At 38.7% G+C, this 8,008-nt stretch overlaps 1 protein-coding gene across 1 annotated transcript in view; it reads right to left on the bottom strand.

Annotated features, from left to right (window-relative positions):
* Positions 1-8,008, bottom strand: part of BET1 (Bet1 golgi vesicular membrane trafficking protein) — a 28,990-nt gene that overhangs the window by 20,120 nt on the left and 862 nt on the right. The gene's annotated exons all lie outside the window — the stretch shown is intronic.

The raw sequence follows: 8,008 nt of genomic DNA, 5'->3' as shown, positions 1-8,008 counted from the left end.
CTCTTCTGGTCTTCAGTCTTTAATGATTAATGTATCAAATTTGTTCTTCAGATGATCTCTAAATTCAGGTGGGATATATTCAAGGTCATATTTTGGCTTTCATGGACTTGTTTTCATTTTCTTCAGCTTCAGTTTGAATTTGCATATGAGCAATTGATGGTCTGTCTGTTCCACAATCTGCCCCTGGCCTTGTTTTGACTGATGATATGGAGCTTTTCATCGTCTCTTTCCACAGATGTAGTCAATTTGATTTCTGTGTATTCCATCTGGTGAGGTCCATGTCTTTTATGCTGTCTAAAGAAGGTATTTGAAATGAACAAATCACTGATTTTGCAGAATTCTATCATGTGATCTCCAGCATCATTTCTATCACCAAGGCTATATTTTCCAACTACTGATCCTTTCTCTTTGTTCCCAACCTTTGCATTCCAATCACTGGTAATGATCAATACTTCTTGATTGCATGCTTGATCAATTTCAGATTGAAGAAGTTGGTAGAATTCTTCTGTTTTATCTTCACTGGATTTAGTGGTTGGTGGTATTAACTGGTCTTCCCTGTTGTTGTTGTTAAGTGCTGGTCGAGTCAATTCCAACTCATAGCGACCCTGTACAGCGTTTCCGAGGAGCAGCTGGTGAGCTTGAACTGCCGACATTGCAGTTCAAACGGCTTTGCAATCTGGTGCATTAACCCACAGCGCCACACTAGGACTCCCTGTAGATGCATGGATGTCATCCTATCACAGATAGAAATTGTACATTATGACTGATTTTCTTATGTTCTTTTTGACAATGAATACAACACCATTCCTGTTCAATTTGTCATTCCTGGCATAATAAGCCATGTGGTTGTCAGATTAAAAATAGCCAATACTAGTCCATTTCAGCTCACTAATGCCTAAGATATCAATGTTGATGCATTTCATTTCATTTTGGACCATTTTCAATTTTCTTAGATTCTACTTTGTACATTCCATATTCTGATAATTAATGGATGTTGTTCGAACAGAACATGGGAACACTGAATGCTTTAAAATTTAAAAAGTTGTGTGACAAGGTTGTGTTCTTTCACATACTTATTCAACTTGTATGCTGAGCAAATAATCCAAGAAGCTGGGTTATATGAAGAAAAACATGGCATCAAGATTGGAGGAAGACTCATTAACAATCTGTGATATGCAGATGATACAACCTTGCTTGCTGAAAATGAAGAGAACTTAAAAATACTTACTGATAAAGATCAAAGAGCGCAGCCTTCATTATGGATTGCATCTCAATGTTAAGAAAGCAAAAATCCTAACCACTGAACCAATAAACAACATTCTTATCAATGGAGAAAGATTAAAATTGTCAAGAACTTCATTCTTCTTGGATCAGCCATCAACACTCACAGAAGCAGCAGTCAAGAAATCAAATGACATATTGCATTAGGCAAATCTGCTGCACAAGACCTTTTAAAAATGTTGCAGAGCAAAGATGTCAGCTTGAGGACTGAGGTAGACCTGACCCAAGCCATGGTAATTTCAATAACCTCATATGCATGCGAAAGCTGGAAGACCATAGAAGAATTGATGCCTTTGAGTTATGGTGTTGGAGGAGAATATTGAAAGTGCCCCGGGATGCCAGAACAACCAAAAGATCTGTGTTAGAAGTGCAGCCAGAGTGCTCCTTGGAGGCCAGGATGACCAAACTTTGTCTCTCATACTTTGGACATATTGTCAGGAGGGACCAGTAGCTAGAGAAGGATATCATGTTTGGTAAGGTGGAGGGTCAGAGAAAAAGAGGAAGACCTCCCAGGGAGATGGATTGGCAAAGTGGCAGCCTCAATAAGCCCAACATCAAACAATTGTGAGGTTGGCCCTGGACTGGGCAGTATTTCCTTCTGTTGTGCATAGGGTCACTATGAGTCAGTACCGATTGGTAGGCATCTAACAACAACAACAGCTGTTTCTCCTCATTTTGAATTGTGTCCTGTCAGCAAATGAAGGTCCCAAATGCTTTACTCCATTCAAGTCATCAGGGTCAGCTCCACTTTGAGGAAGCAGCACTTCCCTTAGTCACATTCTGAGGCAAAGGAGTTGTACAAGGAAACAGAAACTGGCTTGAAAGCTGTTAAGGGTTAAAGTGTGTTCTTCTCCTCCTCCTCCCAATATGTAAATTCTAACCATAGCATTATAGTCTCATTTGGGAATGGGTTCTCTTTGTGATATTAATGAGGTGGCTTTAGGGCAGGGTAGGGCTTAAAATCAATCTCTATTTACATATAAAAGAGCAGATTAAGCCGACCATCAAGCCAGCACTTTAGGAGAAGATACTTGCCACAAGATTGCCAAGGAGCCTAGGAATAGAAGCTGAAAAGTGACTAGGACCTTGCCCAGAATAGACAGAGAGCTAGAGGCTGCTTCTAGAACTGGTACCCCGAATTTGGACTTCGAGTCTCCTAAACTAACAGCAAATAAATCTGTCTTCAGTGAAACAACCCACCTGTATTTGTGTTATAGCAGTACTAGATAATTAAAACAGAATTTCATATCTACATATACTTTCCATTCAATACAATTGGCTCTTGATCATATGCCTCTTGAAATGGTTGAACATTGACCATTTATGTCTGGTACAATTCCTTCCGTCTTCCTTTGATGCGTTCTGCATCATTCAATATTTTGCCAAAGAATTCTTCAGTATTGCAAGTTGAGGCTTGAATTTTTTCCTCAGTTCTTTCATCTTGAGAAATGCTTAACATGTTCTTTTTTTTTGGCTTTCCTACTCCAGATCTTTGCACATTTCGTTGTAATATTTGACTTTGTCTTCTCGAACTGCTCTTTGTTCACTGAATAAGTAATCACATCAGATCACAAAATGGAGGATAATTACAGATTAACTAAATGAAGCACAATTAGATCTGATCATAAAATGAAGGAAAATTAAGCAATACTGAGAATCATAGCCTAGTCAAATATATTTTTGGGAAACACGATTCAATACATTAACAACCATTAAATCAATTAAGGCAGTATCATAAAATTATTTGTTTTTGACATACTTTATTATTCCATTTGTGACAAGTTATTTATTGATATGAAAATATATGCATTCAACTTATATATGCATACATTGTACACATATATGTGTATGTATGTGTGTGTACAGAGAAGGAGAGAAAGGAATTTAGAAGCAAATCTACCAAAACAGAAACCATAATTAGTAGTTGGTGATGTTATTTCTACTTTCCTGCTGAAACCTCTTTTATATTTTCCAAATAGCAAGCATGTGCTGGCACTGTTCATGGAAAAAAACTGCGTAAAAAATAGTTAATTCTTCAAAATTTATAGAAGAAATTTGGGTGTCTATTCTAGCAAAAATTGCTAATTCTCTAGATCAATGAGGTACCTAAGAGGCAAGTTCTCATTTTACCTTACTTCATTATCATTCAATCAATCAAGCCTTTTGAACTGCAAAGTCAGTGGTTCAAGCTCACCAGCTGCTCCTTGGAAACCCTATATAGGATCACTTTAAGTCCTGGTGTGGTGCTGTGGGTTAATGCACTAGTCTGCAAAGTCAATTTGAGGCACAAGATCGGCTGTTTAAATTCACCAGCATCTCCTTGGAAACTCTATATAGGGTCGCTATGGGTCAGAACTGACTTAATGGCACTTAACAACAACAACAACAACAACATGATGAGAAACTGAATCAAGGGACTTAACAGCAACAACAAATGTTAACTGGACTGCTGGTATGGTGCTGCAGCACTGGACTGCTAGCCACAAGGTGGGTGGTCCAAATCCACCAGCCACTCTTTGAAAACCCTGTACAAGGATGGCATTTTAACAACAACAGCATACTAACTTCCAAGATCAATCAGTCCCAGGGCAGAGAATTAAGAGAGACAAAGGATTTTCTCTAGGATGGTATTCTTAACACTTTTTAAAGTTAAATGATTATTTGATTAAAGCTATGGTCTCCCATCCCAGAAAAATGGACCTTTTTTACTTACATGAAAACATTACAAGTAATGTTAGTTTCAGGCTGCTTAAAGGCTTCTACATAGTACAGTCACTTGTATTTAGGTCCAGAACAATAGACCCTCATAAAATTTCCCAACAGCAAAATAGACTAATTATTTTACTAAATAATGGGCCTTCTGAGTAACTATCAGGACATTTTAGTGGCCAGAAAAAATAGTATTTCTGCATTGCACTTTTCCATGTAACAGTTGCTGATAATGATAAATTATAATTTCAGTATTTATCAGGACATTTCAGATGCCAGAAAAAAAAAATTTCTGCATTGAAATTTTTCTATGTAACATTAGCTGGTAATGGCAAATTAAACTTTTAGAGTTATTAACTTATCAAATAGCTAAAACTAGTTTCCCTGGCTAAGAGAAGATAACATAGAAACGTTTCTTCCTCTTACTAAAAGCTCACCAGGTATAATGCATTTAAAAAATACTGACATTTCTTCTATTAGTATTTCTGGAAGAAATCTAGGAATTATAACTCCAAACATTTCCAGAAATACACAAATCATTATTAAGAGACAAAGTATCCACTTTAAAATAGGCTGGATATGTCAGCATGCATTTCCGGGGTATATCTGCCTTAATGGAGTCTGGTGTGGCGCTGCAGGGTAAGCACACGACTGCACGGCCATTTTGAACTACAAGATCGGTGGTTCAAATTCACCAGCTGCTCCTTGGAAACCCCATACAGGGTTGATGGGAATCAGAACCAACTTGATGGCACTTAACAACAACAACGTCTGTCTTGATATGATTCCAGCATATTATTTTCAGATTTCTCTCTTCTGCCAAAATTGTAATTATCATTAGTTTCTTTGAAAGTTTATATCTCCTGTAGAGTACATCTACATCTACTAATTACCACCCACTTCGTGAGCCCCACTCTTTCAAACTTTCTTATTCAAGTAACTCTGCCGTTTGTGAATCTTTTTGAATGACCTGTTTGTTTATATAATGACACATCTTGGAAGTTCTTATCCTTCTTTTAACCCTGTTAAGTTCTTATGATTTGTGGTAGGTGAAATAATGCACCCACCCACGCCCCCCCCCCACACACACACACCAAAAACACATCATATTCATCTCCCCAGAGCCTATGAAGCAGCTAGGCCAAAGGAAAATTATGCTTCTCAATAGAATTAAGTTGATCAATCAGCTGACTGTAAGAGATAAACCCAATATAACCAGAAGCCTTCTTAAAAATAGAAGAGAGAAGTAGAAGAGAGGAATCAGACAGAAGATGATGTGATAACAGAGCACCACAGAAAGATGCAATGTGAGAAAGGAATGTGGGTGACATCTAGAAGCTGGAAAAGACAACAGATTCTCTCCTAGAGCTATCAGAAAGGTGTGCAGCTCGGCTCATATCTTGACTTTAGCCCATTTTGGAATTCTAACCTACAAACCAGTAAGATAATAGATTTGTTTTATTTAAGCTGCTTAATTTGTGGTAATTTGTTACAGTAGCAATAGCATCATTCTTCAGACTGAAAATTAAAAATCACCTTTTCAGGAAAACCTTTCTTGATCCCTCAACCTTGTGGTTAGCAGTCCAGTGCTTATCCTACAGAGCCAACATGTGCCTTTGCTGTTACCGTTGTTGTTAAGGGTTGTTGAGTCGGTCCTGGTCCCAAGCCATAGCTACCCTGTATACAGTTTCCAAGTAGTGGCTGGTGGTTTGAATTGTGGTTCAAATCGAACTTGTGGTCCAGTGCTTATCCTACATTACCATACCAAGTCTCAATCAATATTTGTTCAGAATTTAACTCTTCTCTTTACTTCTTTACATGTTTTTATTGTTGTTAGGTGCTGTAGAGGCAGACCCAACTCATAGCGACTCTATGCACAATGCCAGCAAAACACTGTCCAGTCCTACATCCTCCTCACAGTTGTTATGTTTGAGCTCATTGTTGCTGCCACTGTGTCAATTCATCTCACTGAAGATCTTCCTCTTTTTCACCGACTGTCTGCATTGCCAAGTATGATATTCTTCTCCAGGGACTGGTCCTCCTGATAACATCCCCAATGTACATGAGATGAAGTCTTGCCACTCTGACTTCTAAGGAACAATTGAACTGTATTTCTTCCAAGACAGATTTGTTTGCTCTTCTGACAATCCATGGTATGTTCAATAGTCTTCTCCAACACCATAATTCAAATGCATAGATTCTTCTATTATCTTTTGTATTCATTAACCAGCTTTCACATGCACATGATGAGGTGATTGAAACTACCATTGCTTGGGTCAAGGTCAAATGTACCTTAGTCCTCAAAGTACTATCTTTGCTCTTAGGTTAATGCAATGCATCATTTGATTTATTGACTACAGCTTCCATGAGCCTTGATTGTGGATCCAAGCAAAAGGAAGACTTTGACAACTTCATTCTTTGCTCTGTTTATCATTATGTTATTTAATGATCCAGCTGTGAGGATTTTTCTTTTCTTTACACTGAGGTGCAATACTGAAGGCTGTATCATCTTTGATCTTCACCAGTAGGTAATTCAATCCTGTTTTGCTTTGTTGTTGTTGTTATGTGCCATGGAGTCGGTTCCAACTCATAGCGACCCTGTACAGGATTTCCAAGGCCATAAATCTTTACGGGAGCAGAAAGCCTCATCTTTCTCCCACAAGAGAGCTGGCAGTTTCGAACTGCTGACCTTTCAGTTTGCAGCCATATTCGTAACCACTACACTACCAGAGCTCCTTCCTGTTTTGCTTACAGCAAGCAAATTTGTTAACCAGCCTTCCTCCAAGCCTAATGCCAAGTTCTTCCTCATTCAGCTTCTCAGATTGTTTGTTCAGCAGTCAGTTTGAATGAGTGTAGTGAAAGAATACAACTCTGATGCACACCTCTCCTGATTTTAAGCTGTTCATTATCTCCTTGTTTTGTCTGAATAATTACCTCCTCATCCACATACAGGTTCTTCATGAGCACAGTGAAGTATTCTGGAATTCCCATTCTTTGCAATGTTACACATAGTTCGTCATAATCCACATAGCTGAATGCCTTTTCATTGTTAGTAAATCACCAATAAACATCTTATGGTGCTCTATACTTTTAGACAAGAGTCATCTGACATAAACATGATATCCCTGTTCTACTTCCTCTTCTGAATTAGGCTTGATTTTCTGGTAGCTTCCTGTCTATAAACTGCTACAACTTTTTGAATTTTCTTCAGCAAACTTTTATTTGCATGTGATGTTGTTGTTGTGTTGCTAAGTGCTGTTGAGTTGATTCTGACACATAGCAACACTGTATGTGGTTTCCAAGGAGCAGCTGGTGAGCTTGAACCTCCGACCTTGTTGTTCAAACAGTTTCACAGTCTGGCACATTAACAAAGAGCGCCACATCAGAACTCCATTTACATGTGATAATATGATATTATTAGATGATCTCTGCATTCTGTTGGATCACCTTTTGCTGGAATGGACACAAATATGAATCTCTTCCAATAAGTTGGCCAGGTAGCTGTCTTCCAATTTCTTGGCCTAGGTGAGTGAGGGCCTCCTGCTCTGCTTCAGTTTGTTGAAACATTTTAATTTGTATTTCACCAATTCCAGGAGTTTTGTTTTCCGGATGCCTTCAATGCAGCTTGGACTTCTTCCTTCAATGCCATCAACTCTTGAATATATAATACCTCTTGAAATGTTTGAACAGTGACCAATTCTTTTTTGTATAGTGACTGCACATTCATTCCTTCCATCTTCTTCCATCTTGAATCACAAGAAACCTATCCGCATCTCCTTTCATCAGCCCAGCCCAGACAGATTGGATACTAGTCAGTAGAGATTGTACCTTGCTCCATGCCCTCTGGATCTAGGCTCCCTCTTGAAAGCTTGTAAGCCAGTCACTTCTTGCCTTTGCAACCCCCACCCCCCACCCACCATTTTGGGTAGCCAATGTCCAAGTTGCCCATCCCTATCTACTCTGTGTATGGAGGGGGTGGGAATGATCCTCGCTGTAAAGATTTGTTCCCTCTTTTGAG

Source organism: Chrysochloris asiatica, unplaced genomic scaffold (genome assembly GCF_000296735.1).
Source record: "Chrysochloris asiatica unplaced genomic scaffold, ChrAsi1.0 scaffold00010, whole genome shotgun sequence".
In the NCBI taxonomy this organism is placed as follows: Eukaryota; Metazoa; Chordata; class Mammalia; order Afrosoricida; family Chrysochloridae; genus Chrysochloris; species Chrysochloris asiatica.
The sequence above is the reverse complement of the archived record's forward strand: the minus strand, read 5'-3'. Positions and strand labels throughout refer to the sequence as shown.